Source organism: Cricetulus griseus, chromosome 4, assembly GCF_003668045.3.
Source record: "Cricetulus griseus strain 17A/GY chromosome 4, alternate assembly CriGri-PICRH-1.0, whole genome shotgun sequence".
Taxonomy (NCBI): Eukaryota; Metazoa; Chordata; class Mammalia; order Rodentia; family Cricetidae; genus Cricetulus; species Cricetulus griseus.
Window position 1 is genome coordinate 201,214,501 of NC_048597.1, and position 18,103 is coordinate 201,232,603.

Here is an 18,103-nt window from a genome sequence, read left to right on the forward strand (position 1 = left end):
TGATGGGGATTCAATGTTTAGAGAACACTTTGAAGTGTCTCTGCTACTAAGGGTGGTTACTAATCAAAAGGCTTGAATTGCTAAACTATCTTTTCAAAAGTAGTTCTTTTTCACTTTCTTAATTTTATTTCTTTTTAAAATTTTCTCATGTAGTCTTAACAAATTAAAGTATAAGCATTATTTTATAGTGCATTTTTCACATTTTTGAGAGAGAATCTCATACATTCCAGACTCCGTTAATTTTCTTATTGCAGTAAAAATGTTTTATTTATATCGGAAAAGTTGGAGATTAAGTAAATAATACGTGGAAAGATCCGGGGGAAGATAGATAGCTTCTATTTCTTGAAGTAGCAGAGGCACAGTTATATTCTGTAAGGCAATTAACAAAGCACTGAGCAGACTCATTCCAGAGATTTAAATAGCCATACAAATAGACTCTAAATTAGCAAAAGCAGCCTTATCAACCAGGGTTTTAGCTAACTGCTATGAAGTTTCTGCCAGTTAAAAGATCTGAAACTTCAAAATGAAAAATTGACAGCTCTGGAATTGAAAACAAACAAACAAAAACAAGAGAGTCAGACCTGAATCCATGCTTCAGTGCAGAGTGAAGAAAGCACAGTAAATACAATTGATTCAGAGCTAACATGATGCTGAGTACCACTCCTGATTCCTATAGCCTGCTTGCCCATATGCTTCCAAAGCCCTCCAGCCAGGTTCCAACTCCTGAACATCTCCAAACAGGGCATCAAATGGGAACCAAATGTTCAAATACATGAGCCTGTGAGAGATACTCATTCAAACTACCATCTGAGTTCAAGAGCATACTAGGCTGCAAAATCATTCCCCGTCTCAACCTCATACCCACAAATGAAAACAAAAGAAATGTCTTAATTGATTTGCATCTGGTGTGCAGTATCTGATGTTCAGTAATTTTATGAATGGTATCTCACATTGTCTTGCAGATGTTCATACTTTTGCAAAAATCAGTTTTTGTTTGATTAAATAAGTTTAATGCTGGCTTTAACTGTCACCTATTGGGATGACAAGTTGTCAGTCAGTTCTCTCCTAAAAGGGCAAGAGTTTTTATATTTCCAGACCCAGGAAGAAAAGTAATTCAGGATAAATAAATAGACATAAACAGAGCTGTTAATTTGAGCATGGAGGAAAAGAAGTCAGCAAGAGATAAGTGCATTTAGAAAAGAGAATTCTTGCCAATTGGAAAAGAAATTCCAAAGTCTCTGAGTCAAACAGTTTGATAAACACAGGAAGACTGTGACTAGGGTGTGGTGATCAAGAGGAGGTACAATGACAATAGGTTTTAACAGTATTTTTCATGTGCCACAAAATCTTAAATACTAAAATCTTCCCATGAATCACCAGTATTTCTCCATGATAGAGAAGTTTTAACTGGTGCAGTGATATATGCAAGAGAATCTGAAGTTTGAGGCCAGTGTATTATAGAAAATTCAAAATGAGTCTTGTCTATTACCAAAACAGTTACCATGACAGATAAGGAGACACAATTACACAATATTAAAGGTGGGAGTGTAGAGCATTCCCTTAGCATATGCAAGGATCTGGATTTGATCATGGGGACTAAAAAATAAAACTAAAAGAGAAGAGAGAATATTTGTTAGATAATCTTAAAAAAACAGGTGATATGTCAACAGCTGACTAAAATTCTGACTTGCTTGAGCCTCAGGTAGTACACCATATGGATTTTTATATTTGTAATTTTTACTACCAAAATAACAAACTTTTCATGCTTTCATAACTTGATAGCATTACTATTTTCATTTACTTTATGACTCCATGTGCATTGGTCTTTTTACTATATGTATATATGTGCATGATTTAAGTGTCTGATACGTATGGAGTCCAGAAGACATCATCAATTTTCATAGAACTGGAGTTACATACTGTTGTGAGCTGTCATGTGTGTGCTTGGAGTTGAACTAAGGTCTTCTGGAAGAGCAGCTAGTCCTCTTAATCTCTGAAACATCTCTTCAGTCCATCAGCATTTCTATTCTAGGAGTTCTATGTTATTGTTTCTCTTAAAATTAGAGGGTCTTGAAATATGGTTTATAATATTTAACTTTCCAAATTACATATTTTTCCTTTCCATAAAGTTTGACGTTTTGTTTGGTGGATTTTTCTTTGTTTTTTGTTTGTTTGTTTTTCTGTGTGCATAGGGGAGGCCAAAGGCCAATCTTGGGTGTTTCTCAGGAGCTATCCACCTTGGTTTTTTGCACGGAGTCTCTCACTGGCCTGGAGCTTGAAAATTAGACTAAGATTGTATCTAATGATCCCTAGGCCACCAACTCTCTCTGCTTCCTTAGCAATGGCAGTACAATTGCCTTCCACTATGCATAGATTTTTTTATGTGGAATGCAAGAAATTGGATTCAAGTCTTCATGTTTGCACAGCAAAAGATGAGCTGTCTTCAGCTCCTAAAATTTGATTTTTAATGGTTTTATTACATTTTTAAATTTATTACATTTTTATTTTGAGCATTCTGTGCATGGGTACAATACATCGATTATTCTCTATGCTTACCCTCACTTGTAATCTCGTCTTCTTTCTATAAATCCCTTTATCAATTTATGATTGTTTTGAGACCTGGTGTGTGTATAGCCAGAGTCATCTGTGTGACTCTGCTCAGAGCTGTATAGATCCTTGTAGGGCCACAGTAGTAACGCAACTGATGGCAGTTGCTTCCACAATCTATCAGTGAATGCTATTTCAGTAGAGTGAACAGGACCCTAAGTCCCTCCTTCATTCATGATTGATTTTGACAGGTCAACTTTTATGCAGATACAATATAAGTAAGCACAGTTGCATTGAGCTCATTATCAGAATGGCTGTATTGTAACACTCTCTGGCCCTTCTTCAGAATTATCTTCCAGCTCTTACATTCTTTCCATATCTTCCTCAACAATGTTCCTTGGGCCTTAGAGAAGGTGTTATAAATGTCTTGTTTATGGCTAAGCATTCAACTTTCATTCAGCTTTTCATTCATTCTCAGCTTCTTCATCAGTCATATATGACTCTGCATTCACTGCTTTTCATTAAAGATATGTTTCTCTGATTGAGAGACACATTCATCTCTGTCTGTAGACATGAATAATTAGATGGTAATTTGACACTGTAACTAGTTAGCCAAGCAACATTGTTAGATTAGTCTCAACACATGGAATTTTTATTTTTACTCAGATATGCAATACCAAAAATGGAATCCTTCCAGTCAACTCCAATCAGAAAGCAGTTGGTTACTCCCATAATAGTAATGCCACTATTGCATAATTAGACACATCTTGCCTGACAGACAGGTACTGTAGTTTATAAAGTTTATAACTAGTTTGTAGAGTTTACAACTACTGGTGCTTTTCATCCCCCTACCCTCTCACACACCCTGACAGCCTACACAATACGTTCTAGATGTATGAAACTTAAGTAGCAGGGAGAAAAACTTCCATCTCAGTTCCATATTAATTTCTCTGTGCCTTTATTTCTTTTTTTCTTTTGAAACTCTATTTATTCTTCTGTAAAATGGTACTTAAAGTGCAGTTTTGACCATACAGAGTTTTAAGTGAGAAGGGGGAACAGTGTCCAGCACATTGCATATGTTTAATTAATACTGTTACTGTGAGTAATTATTTTTTATTTAATTTTTTTCATTTTACACACCAACTCCAGTTTGCCCCTCTTTCCCCTTCTCCCACCAATCTCCCCCATTGCATCCCTTCCTACTCCCTCTATCCACTCCACACAGGGGGTAAGGCCTTCCTTGGGAAGTCAACAAAGCCTGGCATACAAAGTTGTGGTAGGAGCATCCCACCCACTGTATCCCATCATAGGGAATGGGCTCCAAAAAGCCAGTTCATGCCCCTGGGTTGGGACCTGGTACCACTGCCAGAGCCCCCACCAACAGATAAGTAACATAACTGTCACCCACATTCTGAGGGATTAGTTTGGTCCCATGCAGGTTCCCAGCTCTCAGTCCATAGTCCATGAGCCTCCACTAGATCTGGTGAGCTGTCTTTGTGGGTTTCCCCATCATGGTTTTGACCCACTGTGTTCAAATGATATCCCCTCCCTCCTTTATTTCTGTAATGACTCATTCATATTTCAATAGTGTATTGCTTAATCTCCATGAGTTTGTGTCTTTTTAAAGATTATTTTGGTGTTGACTTGGATATTTATTCCATTGTGGCCAGATTGGATACAAGAAATTATTACAATTTTCCTCCATTTGTTGAAATTTACTTTGTGTCGCAATATATGGTCTGTTTTTTAGAGAAATTTTCATGAATTACTTAGAAGAATGTGTACTCTGTAGTGTTTAGATAAAATATTCTAGAGGTATTCATTAGGTACATTTAATTCCTGATGTCATTTACTATGATGCTTCTCTTTTTAAATCTTGTCTGGATGACTTGTCAATTAGTGAAAGTAGAGTGCTGATGTTACTTAATATTTTTGTATTGAGGTTAATATGTAGTATACTGCCTAGTAGTATTTGTTTTATGAAACTGGCTGCACCTGAGTTTGGTGCATATATGTTTAAGAATGTAGTGTCCTCTTGGTGGATTGTTCCTTTGATCAGAATGAAAAAGAAACCTCTATTTCTACTGATTAGCTTTGGTTTTACTTTTATTTTATAATATTCTATCATTGTGGTGCCTGTTTGTTTCTTATTCCATTTGTTTGGAATACTTTTTACCTAAAGTAGTAGCTATCCTTGAAGGTAAAATGTTTCCTGTAGACAACAAAAAAGGTGGCCCATGTCTTTAAATCCAATTGGTTAGCCTATATCTTTTGATAGTGGAGTTAAGGACATTAATATTAAAGTTATTATTGACAGTTTTGTGTTGATTGCTGTCATTTTATTGCTTTTGTGGTGTTAGTTTTCTTAGTCTTAATTTGCACACTTGTTATTGTAGCATCATTTGTTTTCTTCCTGTAACCTTTTGGATATGGTTGCATTTCCCTTCAGTCTGAAGAATCCCTTTCAGTATTTTCTGTAAGGATGTTTTGTGGAGATGAATTCCTTTGCCTGGTTTTTAATTTCAGTGAATTTTTCTTTTCTTCAATAGGACAGATAATTTTTCAAGTATAACAGTCTAGTTCAACGTAGGTGATTTTAGGACTTGAAGAACATTGCTATAAGGTTGTCTGTCTTTTAAAGTTTCCAATAGAAAAAATAGCTATTGTTTCCCTCCACATGTGACTTGTCACTTCTTTCTTGTAGCTTTCAATACTCTTTATTTGTTCCCTAAGTTTAACATTTTCATTATTATATGGTGTAGAAAGAATTTTCATGCTCCTATCTGGTGTTCTGTGTGCCTCTTGTTTCTATAAGGGCATCTATTTCCACAGATTTAGAGAGTTTTACTATATTAACTTTTCCAGCCCTATAATTCATATCATCCCAAAGATTCTGCCTGTTCCCCAACATTGCAGCTACTTCCAAATTGCCACAGAGACTTAGTATTATTCATACATGCTCAGCCAATAGCTCAGGCTTATTATTAACTAGCTCTTACATTTTAAGTTAGTTAGCCCATATTGCTTATCTATGCTTGGTCATGTGCCTTGGTACCTTTTCTCAGTCCAACCTGCCCATCTTGCTTCTCTGTATATGCTGGTGATTCTCCTGACTCCACCCTTCCTTATCCCAGAGTTCTCCTAGTCTGGCTCTCCCACATAATCTGGTTATAGGCCAGTTAGCTTCTTCATTAAGCCAATCACAGCAACATATATTCACACAATGTAAAGGAATATTCCATAGAAGTATATTACATTGGTGAAGTTCTTTTTAAAAATTACCCCCTTTTAATTGCATGATCCTATTCTTCTGCCTTATCTTTCAGCCATGATATTCTATCTTCTTGAGGCTTTCCACTGATATTTTTTAATTGACTTACTGAATTTTTCATTTCAAGTAAATTTCAATTTAGGTTTTTTTCTGTATTTCTGTTTATTAAATTTACTCTTCATATCCTGAATTGTCTTTGTTGTATATTCAGCCACTTGATTGTGTTTTCTTGGACTTAATAACAGATTATTCTGTCCTCTTTAGGTTCATTGCTTAAGGAATATTGCTGTAAAATTGATCATCTTTTAGGGAGTTTATTGTCTTGGTTTTCCATATTGTGTTTTTTGTTCGTTTGTTTTTTAATACTTGTGTTTTTACAGAGGGACCTAGGAAACTATAGTTGTTGATGAGTTTCTTACCTATCTGTGCTAGGTTGTGGTTTCATTCTCTTTTTGCTGTTACCCAAATTTGGCAGGCTTTGGAGACATTAGGGGATGCTTGAAATTCAGTCTTTTGGTTCCTCAATGTTATTTGTAAGTGGAAAGGCTAGGGTGACTTGATTTCAGAGGCTAAGAGTCCCTGGGGTCTTACTGGCTTCATGTACACCTGTTTGGGCAAAGTCCTGAGGCCAGATAATGTAGAGTTCTGGTTATTGTCACTGGTGGACACATGAGCATTCCTTGGACAAGGTCCCAGGACAAACAGTTGGAGGGACTGAGGTATTTGACCACTGTTGGCTTTGTATGCAGCTGCTTAGGCTAAGGCTTACAACATGAGGATGGATCTAGGTGGGCCCAAGGACATCTTTCTACCTGGAACCACATTTGGGATTGCTTGACCACTCTCTAGGGCAGAGGCATGGGAGTAGGGAGAGTGAAAGAGTCTTATTCTTATCAGGAGCTTCTGTCTATGTGGATTCTTGGGCAAAGTCCCAGAAGCAGGTGGCTAAGTAGAGCAGGGCCAATAACTTTACGTGTGTGTGTGTGTGTGTGTGTGTGTGTGTGTGTGTGTGTGTGTGTGTGTAAGGCCCTAGGGGAAGGCCAAGGAGTTTCACAACTTGTTTTTGGCATGGCATTTATTTTTACACTGCAATCAAATGAATTCTGTGCTCAACCATGTGTATGTGGCTCCTTCTCACTGCAGATGATTCATGGAATTACACTTCTCTCAAGAGCACAGCACAGAGACACAATGTGAGGAACAAAGTGGGGGAAACAAACCACTGGAGGTCACTACCTCTGACAGGTTATCAGCCCTTAACCCACTAGAAGTTGCATTTAGAGATCTAGATGTTAAAGATATAAATAAAAATTAAATTGATTAAAATCTCATTAAAGAAAAGGAGGAGATTATAGTGGGTTGTGTTTACTGGGCCACTGCTTTCTGGTTGACCATTAATAATGGTGCCATAATAATACCAAAGTTCACTTTCTGGCAAGTTGTAACAAGAATAATAAGAATCCACACAGATTTGGGGGTTCAAGCTGAAAATCAGAGAAGTAAAGCAGCCAAATCACTAGAGAGCTTTTACCTCTACCCAGGATGGAGTAATCCTGTCCTCATCTGAGATACTGTTCCTATCTTATATACCTCTTTAGTGCTAGGATTATAGGCATGACCTCTGTTTCTCTTTTAGACTGATTCATTCTCATGTAGCCCTGGGTGGCCTCTGTCTCCTGAGTCCTGGGATTAAAGGTGTGTGACACCACTGCCCAGTTCTATGGCTGTGGCTAGCTTTGCATTCTGATATCCAGGCAAGCTTTATTAGAACATAAACAATAGATCACCACAGGAAGCTTCTATTTATAAATATCTACTTTTAAAAGGTCATCTACACTGGAATTATAGGAGATTTAAAACTTTAAAATTTGGTACCTTGCCTGAAACAACACTAAAACATAATGAAAATGTTTCATCAATTTATAAAAGCTAACATTAATGAATATTTTAGAATTCAAGACTAGACATTTTATACATTTCTCATCCAATTTCAGTTTAAAAATAATACTATAAGTTCACAGGTTTCACTGAACAAATCAGTCTGAGCAGTGGATGTTAAGCAACCTGTCAGATTTCACAGACCTGATGAGAATATAAGTGGGCAGAACATGGAGGAGGGGGGACCTTTAAACACATAGACTGAGAATCTGGACATGCAGGACAAGAGGGTCTTCATTTTCTTGAGAATTAAATAAGCAGTAGTCTCTTCAATCTACCTGTCATTTTTATCTGGAAAAGCAACTGAACAATGAACTTACACTTCCCTGTGACAATAGTGTGCTTTCAGTGTCAACTTAGTGGTCAGCTTTGGAGTAACTCCTCCAAAACTGGAGGAAGCAGCCACACGGGAAAAGTTCTCTTTGTTAAAAACTTTAGAAAAGATTAATATTTATACTTAGCCAATAGCAGTAAACTTGAAGAACAATTTCTCAGTTTTGAATCCTCCTTTTGTTTGCTATTTTATTTCCTTTCAAAATAAGTTTAGCATAACTAAACGATCAGGAAATGTAAACTGGGTATTTCACTACCGATACTTCATTCTCAAATACTTTGTGTATTTTAGGCTGTGTTTAAACACCTTGAATGGTAGCTATAGAAAATGCAGAGGAAGAGTGAAAAGAATTTAAGCAGTTCTTGCTTTTAAAACTATAGCACGCGTTTAAAATTCAACAATGCAAGACTGGTAAAGGTAATATATTCCTAATAATTCTTCCATGCTGCAGATGGCAGCAACACTTCACATTATCATGGATACACTGTAGCTAGGCAAGAGGACTCTGGGAAAAAGCTCATTTCTATTAGTGATTCACTTTGTGCTTTCTGTAATCTGTGCAAGCATGCAGGGTTCATCAGCAAGACGGGGAACTTTGATGTTCATTTCCTTATCAACAGAGAAGCAGACTCTTTCTAGCTGCATGATGCACACCACAAAGATTTTGTACTTTCTGCTTTCGGGAAATAGACATTAATATAATTTCAGTCAACTTTGTCAGTTTTCCTTGAACACTGACAAGCACTCGACCAACAAGTGAAGTGAGAACAACCATAAAGATCAAGCTTAGGAGCTGTGTGTAATGATTCATTCCTGTGATCCGGGGACTAGAGAGGGCAAGGCAGGAAAACAGCAGAAAGTTCAATGCCAGACTCTTGCACATGGTGACTAAATACCAAGACAGCCTGAACACTGCATCAAGACTCTCTCTCTCTCTCTCTCTCTATATATATATATATATATATATATATATATATATATAATATATTCTTTTCACTCTTCCTCTGCATTTTCTATAGCTACCATTCAAGGTGTTTAAACACAGCCTAAAATACACAAAGTATTTTGAGAATGAAGTATCGGTAATGAAATACCCAGTTTACGTATATACTATATATATTATATATATATATATATATACATGATTCAAGCATAAAACTAGAAATAGATCCCAAAATCTGAATTCTGATTGTCACTAAGACTTAAACAACTTCAAACAAAAATCTAAAGTTTCTGAGAATTTTCAAGAGAGCCTGTGAAGAATGGCCATTGTTCAAGACAAGGCATCCTGCATCAGGTCAGATCTCTTCTCCCTTGTAATTCAACCCTCAAGCCATCACAAGGGAGTCTACTAGTGAATGATGTTAAAATAAGCTTTTAAGATCATGAACTACTATGAGCAAAAAACCACAATGCATACACCATGCAGAACTGGCTGTGACATCAGAAGGAAAACAGGAACTAAAACAGAGAAATCACTCTATCTTGGACAGGCTATTTTCAACCCAGTGTGTATTTAATTGCATAGTTAAATGCCATGGCCAAGGCCGAGGCTGAGGCCTCTTTGCAGACCAGTTAAATTTCAATTTGTGCACCTGTTTTCTTAGTCACTGTTACTTTTTTTTTTTTTTTTGGTTTTTTAAGACAGAGTTTCTCTGTGTAGCTTTGGAGCCTATCCTGGCACTCACTCTGGAGACCAGGCTGGCCTCGAACTCACAGAGATCCACCTGCCTCTGCCTCCCGAGTGCTGGGATTAAAGGCGTGCGCCACCGATGCCCGGCTAGTCACTGTATACTTTTACAATAAAAAGTCTATCTAAAAATTCTATGACAGGAAATAGCAGCTATTTATGCAATGTTGAGAAAAATTTAGTTTGAGTCCAAACTCCATGGTTACCATTTTAAAGCTTCAGTAATGTGGCTGGAGAGATGGCTCAGAGGTTAAGAGCACTGGCTGCTCTTCCACAGGTCCTGAGTTCAATTCCCAGCAACCACATGATGGCTCACAACCATCTATAATGAGATCTGGTGCTCTCTTCTGGCATAAAGGCATACATGCAGGCAGAACACTGTATACATAATAAATAAATCTTTAAAAAAAAGCTTCAGTAAATATAGATTCTTACTGGATTCATGACACTCTGTGTGAAGAACCATAGTTTATTTCCTTTGACTTTCATTTCAGATGCTGCAAGTAATTGCAAATTAGCAATACTAGTAATGACGTCGTCTTATGACTTAGAATCCTTCCCGTATTTCAGAGCACTTCTGCAGATTCCAAGTCCTGAGTGCGACCTCATCGGAACTCAGAGGGTTTCAGTCACACGTGATACTGAAGATGAGCAGGAAGAAGCCTCCCTTATATAGAGAAAATTTAAAAATCAAGAATTAACAAGAAATAAATCAACTTCATTCTAGTTTATGTTAGGTTGTAAATAGATAAGTCATATAGATAGTTGTGATGCACACTTTTAATGCGACCACTTTGGCAGGCAGAACAGGCAGATCTCCGAATGAAGGCTAGCCTGGTCTACAGAGTGAGTTCCAGCACAGCCAGAGCTACACAGACAAAAACTCTCTAGACAGAAAAAGAAACATATACACAAATATAAAGGCTGGAAAGAATCTACAACACATAAGAGACTAAAGCAAGCTGACTTGTATAAATATTCAGAAACATGATTTGCTTGCAAAACCATAAAAAAATACATAGAAAAAGGGAGAGAGGGGTGGAAGGAGAAAGTAGCAAAGTGGGGGGGGGGTTCTAAATGCCTTATGGTGGAAGTAAACCACCTAAAAGAGATACTCCTTTTCTTCAGCTATATACTTAACAGAATGACAGATAATACACAGGTCCACTACAAAGTCTTTAAATATGGAAATTACACTTGAGCAAGCATATGCCAGATCTTGCAACAGTGCAGCTATAAAGATCTCACAGAAATAGTAAGATCTCAGATCTAATTTCAGGAAATAAGTTTATGTAGTTTAGAGGTTTTGTTTGTTTGTTGTTTTGTCTTTGTTTTTGTTTGTTTGTTTTGGGGGGGATAAAAATTCATGGATTTCTATTTCTGGACTTGAGTTGGCAAAATGAGGCCAAAGAATAAAGCTAGCCCATTCTACCTAGGGAGGGTCTTGGCCACCAGACTTAGAAGAAGAAATAGACACAAGATCACAGATAAGAAGACACATCTTGGTAGTTCTTGGCATAAATCACGATGCCAGGAGAGAGCTAATGGCCCCCACAATCTCTCAGAATACTCATAGTAGAACTCTTGAGAATGTAAACACTTTGCCTCACAACAAAGACATAGCAATTGTTTCTTGGCCTTCTGGCAAAGAACAAATGTGTATTTTGTTTGGCTAATGCATTTTCAGACTGCATCTTGTCAAAGTTAACTAAGAAAGCTAGCTGTAGTCTTTGTACACATGACATACAGTGAGAAATGAAGTGAGCAAATAGCATGAAAAGGTCAAATTTCCTGTTTAAAATAACAGAAACACAGATCCACATTCATCTGCAAGCCACATAAAATGTGTATGCTGTGATTAAAAGGACAACAGCCAAATACCTCTATTTTCCAGGTCTCAGACTACTCTAAACATAATTGCTTCTTCAGCTTTGCTCCAGCTAACAGAAAAATAAACACACATTATAGGAAAGACATCAATAGTCTTCTTTTTTGTTGTTTTTTGATTTTAGGTTTTGGTTTGTTTTTTTTGACACTGTTTCTCTGTGTAACAGACCTAGCTGTAGACCAGGCTGGCCTCACGGAGATCCATCTGCCTCTGACTGCTGAGTACTGTAATTAAAGGTGTGTGCCACAACCACCAGCCTTCTCGTCTTACATGTGAGTAAACCACATACTATTATGATATATATATATATATATTATATATATATATATATATATATGTATATATATACATATATACACATATACACCTGTATAGACACGTGCACCCACATATACATATATATGCATATACATTTGCACAAACACACATACACTTAGAACACACTTTGGTGGCTAATCTTTGTTGTCAACTTGACTATATCTGGAATTAATTAAAATCTAAGCATCTGGGCACACCTAGAGGAACTTTTCTTCTTTGGATTACTTGAAGTATAAGACCTACCCTAAACCTGGATCATTTGAGATCAGAAGACAACCCTAAATCTGGGCCACACCCTCTGCTTTCCCTTGCTCTGCCTGAGAAATCCAATTATCCTGCTCCTGAGGCTCCCCTTTATGGTATTAGAACCTACTTCTTCAGGATTCCACCATATACTGAAATCAGGCAGCTCTCTAGGACTTGCCTGGGACTTTAGCACCAAACTCTGACTGCTGAGACCCCTAGTATCCCAAGGACTAAACAAACTACCAGATCCTTGGCCTAGCCATCAGGAGACAGTCATTCTTGGACTACTTGGACTACAGCCTAAAAGCCACTTTAATAAATCCTTTTTCTGCATATATATAATATATCATTTATATTATATATGATATATAACATATATATGTGCTAGTTCATTCTATCAGTCCTGTTCCTCTAGAGTATACTGACTAATACACATACATATATACATATACACATAGATACACACATATGCACATGTATCCACACATACATATACATACACACACACACACACACACACATATGAGAGAGAGAGAACAGAGATCCAAGATCATGTTCAACTAGATCGCCATCTCTTAGTTTGTTGTTCCAAAGAAGAAACAAATAAAAAATTGGGGAAAGAAAGAGAATAAAACATTAAAAACAATGTTCTGCTGTTCAGTGAAAATTTTGAGACATTTTTATATTCATTAAAGGAGACTAGGAGGATGTAAAAATGAAAAAATGAAACTCATGAAAGCAAACTTACTATAAGTATACATATGACTGATAATTTAGGAACAAAATTCAAAGAAAATTTAAATATCTGTTTTGAATTTATAGTTTGTGCTGTATTTCTAAGAAATGGTCTAATAAGTAACAATGAGTAAAGTCTATATATTATTCTTTCAATTATTTTTTCTAAGATTAGCTTTATTTTTAAGGTGTGTGTGTGTGTGTGTGTGTGTGTGTGTGTGTGTGTGTGTGACTGTTTGTCTCTCTGTCTGTGGGTATGTACATATTCTTGCAAGTACTTGAAGTAACCAAAGATATGAATCACCTAGAGCTGAATTTGCAGGCTGTTGTGAACTACCAAAAGTGGGTGCTGAAAATCAAACTCCAGTTCTCTGCAAAAAATAGTACATACTCAATGCTGAGCTCTTTTTCCAGCACAATTTTCCAAATTTTATCAGAATTTAATTAAAAAGAACTACAGAATCCTCTCCCTCTCTCTCCTCCCACCAATCTCTCCTAAGCCTTTCCATATCCCTCTCAATATTATAGTCTCTTTTTCATATATATATAATATATATATTCATATGTTTGTATATACATATACATACATACATACATCTGTACAGCCTTCTGAGTCCTTTTAGTGTTGCTTATGTGTATATGTCTTTATGGTTGAGCCCTTAGTAAGGTAATGGAGAACCACTTAGGGGGCTCCATCATGTGGAAGACAAATTTTCCCTCTCTCCGCAGTTGTAAATTGTTTGTAGCTCGTTGTCATGGAGTGGAACCCATATTTCCCACATCCACATTAGCATGCCAGTTGGTGTTGTCACTCTTCAGGTCTTGCTCAGGAAGCCGTATTGTTGAGATTTCATGGGTGCAGCTTCCCTATCATATGTCAAAGACTCGATTTCACAGCAGACTTCCCATCCTCTGGCTCTTACACATTGCTGCTCTCTTTTTTGCAATGTTCCCTAAGCCTTAGGTAATAGAAGTTGAGTTGTAGATAAATCAGTTAGAGCTGGTCACCCCATGGTCAGTTTTTTCTATATTTGACTAGTTGGGCTTTCTGTAATGTTCTCCTACTATAAGAAGCCTCTTTGATGAGGGGTAAGATGTACACTTATCTCTAGGGATAACGACTTTAATGCACTTAGAAATCTCAATGGTTAAGGAAGGAAAGTGTCAGTAATGGGTTGTCTTCTAAGTTCCATGACCTTATTAGCCAACATGTTATTGGTTAGGTTTACAGTGCCAGGTCTGATTTGCCTCCTGGTAAGCAAACCTTAAGTACAATTCCTTGGTTCCTGCCAAGATGTAAGTGCAACTATTGCACCTTTAGGAATGTCTTTCCATGTTGAAAATATCTGTGGTTTACAGACATGTTTTCTCTTATTTATAAGTTACACACACACACACACACACACACACACACACACAGAGAGAGAGAGAGAGAGAGAGAGAGAAGAGAGAGAGAGAGAGAGAGAGAGAGAGAGAGACTTGACAGAGAATTTGACAGAAATGCAGAAGAGACACTAAAAGGAGTAGGAGACCATTGGGGAGATAAAAAGAAGCAAATGTACTAAAGAGAGCAAAAATAGAAGGGAAGCATATATATGACCCAGGTTGAAAGAAATGTCTACGTGGAATCCAGCAGGGACAATGATGAACAAATGCCAAAAATAATAATTTATCTTGGATAGCTGCCTTCCTGTCTCACCTTGTGGCCTGTCTGGAATTATTGGCTCTTGCAATTTCCTCTGCCATGAGGTCTTCACCAGGAATTAGAAGCTTATTTCCATGTAAGCTTGGCAAGAAGAGAAGGGAAGAAGCCCCAGGAGACAAGATAAAATGCTGGGACTAATGATGGTGTTCCAGGGCTACCACAGGAGCTCCAGAAACAAAGGCACAGGACTGCTCCTCTGCCAAGACACAAGTGCACAAAAAGAGCAACAATCTAGATGAAGAGTACATAAAGCAACTGCTTCACCAAACAATACAGGACAAGTATATGCAGTCTCATGTATTTGGGAAGAGCATCACAAAGGGGAGAAGAGAGTCTGAGGAAACCATGGTGTCTCTAAAGAAGTCCCAGCTGGGGAAGATCCTGAACACAAAGAGGAAGAAGATAACATCTGATATTTTAAAACAATATCCTGGACACAAAAGTTAGGAAACATAGAATAAGCTCAAGGTTAAACAGACAGTTGGCTGCAGATTTCCTCATCTAAGATTTTATATAAAGCTGAGGTGGCCTCTCTTCAAGTCAGTGATTTGAGCACTCTTGTGATGGCTGTCATCAGGCAGTTGTGACTATGAACTCTCTTTTAAAACCCTCAATTCTTTTTCTACCTGTTCATTTTTGGGGGGGGGTGGGGGGTTTCGAGGCAGGGTTTCTACCTGTTCATTTTTTAAAGAGGTTGACAGCATTGCTTGCACTTTGATCCTGACACAATATTCCTATTTCTTTCAAATTCTCTAGTAAAGCAAAAACAAATACAAGACTTTTTCAATGAGCATTAAGGAAAATATCAGTGGATTGGACTCAGACCATCACATGTCCTGCAATGGAAAAACAAATCACATAGACATCTCCCAATCAAAGTTCTCCTAAACTCCATTGATAAGTGAATCCAAAATCTCCCAAGTCCCAGAAAAGTGAAAGTATACGTACAAAAAGGGAAAGGTCAACTGTCCTATCAAAAAGTCCATGAAAGTAGACAAGAAATACATAATACTGGAAAGTGAGAAGAGGAAGTCTCCATGCTAGAGGAATGTTGCAACTTCACAGACCTCAGGCTCATCTGTTAATGTTTGTAAACTTTCGAGGCAGGTATTTTCTTAGTACAGCGCTGGACTTCAGGGACATCTCATTATCCATGTCCCTCTTCTGCCACTTGCAGAGTCCCTGGACAGCTCTTGCTGTCCTGACTGCCATATCTTTGCAAACCAGAGACACACAGGGGAGATCTGAGGACATGTCCCTCAAATATTCTTTTGTAGCTACACTAACACTATATTTGATTCTCTACTTTCAGAGAAACATCTGGATTAGGCTAGAAATTCTGATTTTCTGTGACTTCCACAGATTGTTACACATTGCCACACAGTGTCTTCTTCCATGTCTCCTCTCTTGCATGCATTCAAATTTGACATTACAGGTAAGGAATTAATTTGCTTTGATTCAGAACTTTTGGTGTGTAACATTTTAATTAAATCATCAAGATTAGTTATTAAGAATTTAAAAATATTTTGAGGGCCTTATGCTCCAAATAGATTTTTGAAAAGAGTAAAGGTGTCGAATGTTAAACATATTACAGAAATGTTAACTGCCATAGCTATTGGGGCGTGCCCCCCACAAGAACACAATGCCGTAGAGGGTGCGGAGTTAAGCTATTCTACAGTCATGTCAGGGAACTCAACGTCTGCTTTATTGCACATGACAACCACTTAGATAGTGGAAGCCCATCTACTATAATTGCTTAGCACATTACCTCCGATTGGACAGTGAGTGCTCATACCACCAGGGGTCGCTATGCAGAAGAAGCTAGCAAAAGGAGACTAGAATGCTGACTTTTAGCAGGCCAGCAAACAGGTACACGTGCTGCTTAGAACTCAGGGTTCTGACTTAGGGGATGCTCAGCTGTGGCTGTGCCATGCTTCTTATTTAGAAGTGCATTATGCCCGGCAGACTGACTGCCAGGTCATGACTGAATTTTTTCCTACAGTTAGCAGACCTCAGAATAGTCAGTAAATAGAAAAATATTTGGTTAAGATGATTAAGTATTTTCCATGCCTTCTGTACCTGAAGTATATAATATTTTTATAGCCAGATTTATTTTTTAAATGTGAGCTGCAATGTACCTAGCAAAACCTTAAGACTGAAGTACTTAGAAATATATGATTTCTTTCAAAAAATAAACATTTATTCTATCAAATATAAGGTTCACTCCTTGTCAAGAACCTTCACAACCATTATAGATAATGAGATGATACAAGAATCAAATGTTCAAAACATGTCATTACTTTGTAATACAATTAAAATATATCTTACAGAGTGAATACCAAAAACAAAGCATGACAGATAAACACGTAGGAAATAATTGGGTTGGTATATTATGCAAATAAACGCTTCTATTGGGAAAGTAAAATGCATCTCTGTTGAGAAAGTGATATGCATTTTATAATTCTACCCTTTGTTCTATAAAATAGGACCCACAATGTGAATTTACTAATACACAAACCCCTTCCATAAGCAAGTCACTCACTATTCTGTGATTGGTTTCAGCCTCCAAAGAATGCTGTGGTAGTTTGAATGTAATTGACTCCCATAAGCTCATAGGGAGTGGCACTACTGGGGATTTGACTTTGTTGGAGTAGGTATGGCCTTGTAGAGGAAGTGTGTCACTATGGAAGCAAGCTTTGAGGTCTCATATATGTTCAAACCATGCCTGGTGTCTCAGTTTACTTCTTGTTGCCTGCCAGATGTAGGACTCTGGAGCTAAAGAGATGGCCCAGAGGTTAAGAGCACTGACTGCTCTTGCAGAGGTTCTGAGTTCAATTCCCAGCAACCACATGGTTGGTCACAACCATCTGTAATGAGATCTGGTACCCTCTTCTGGAGCACAGGCATACATGAAGGCAGAACGAACACTACATACATAATAAACTTTAAAAATCTTAAAAACAAAAGATGTAGGAATCTCAGCTACTTCTCCAGCACCATGTCTGTCTGCACTCCTTGTCCCACCATAATAATGGACTAAACCTCTGAAGAGTAAGCCACCCTATTAAATGTTTTCCTTTCTGAAAGTTGCTATGGTCTTGGTGTCTCTTCACAGCAATAGAAACCCTAAGACAAATGCCAACATGCAAATCTCTCTGTAGAGTGCTTCAGTCACCTAAACAGCAAATGGGGTGGCTGCTGGGGCTGAGAAGTATCTTAAATCACTGCTCAGTTGCTGGGAAGATGGCTCAGTTAGAAATGTGTTTGCTATGAAAGCATATAAAGCATATAAACCTAAGTTATATTATTGACACCCACAAAAAAAGCCAGGTGCCATAGCACATACCTGTTATGTCTGTGTGGGAAAAAAAAAAAAAAAAGCAGGCAGGAGGAATTCAGGCTAGCTTGCCAGCAAATCTAGCCTAATCAAT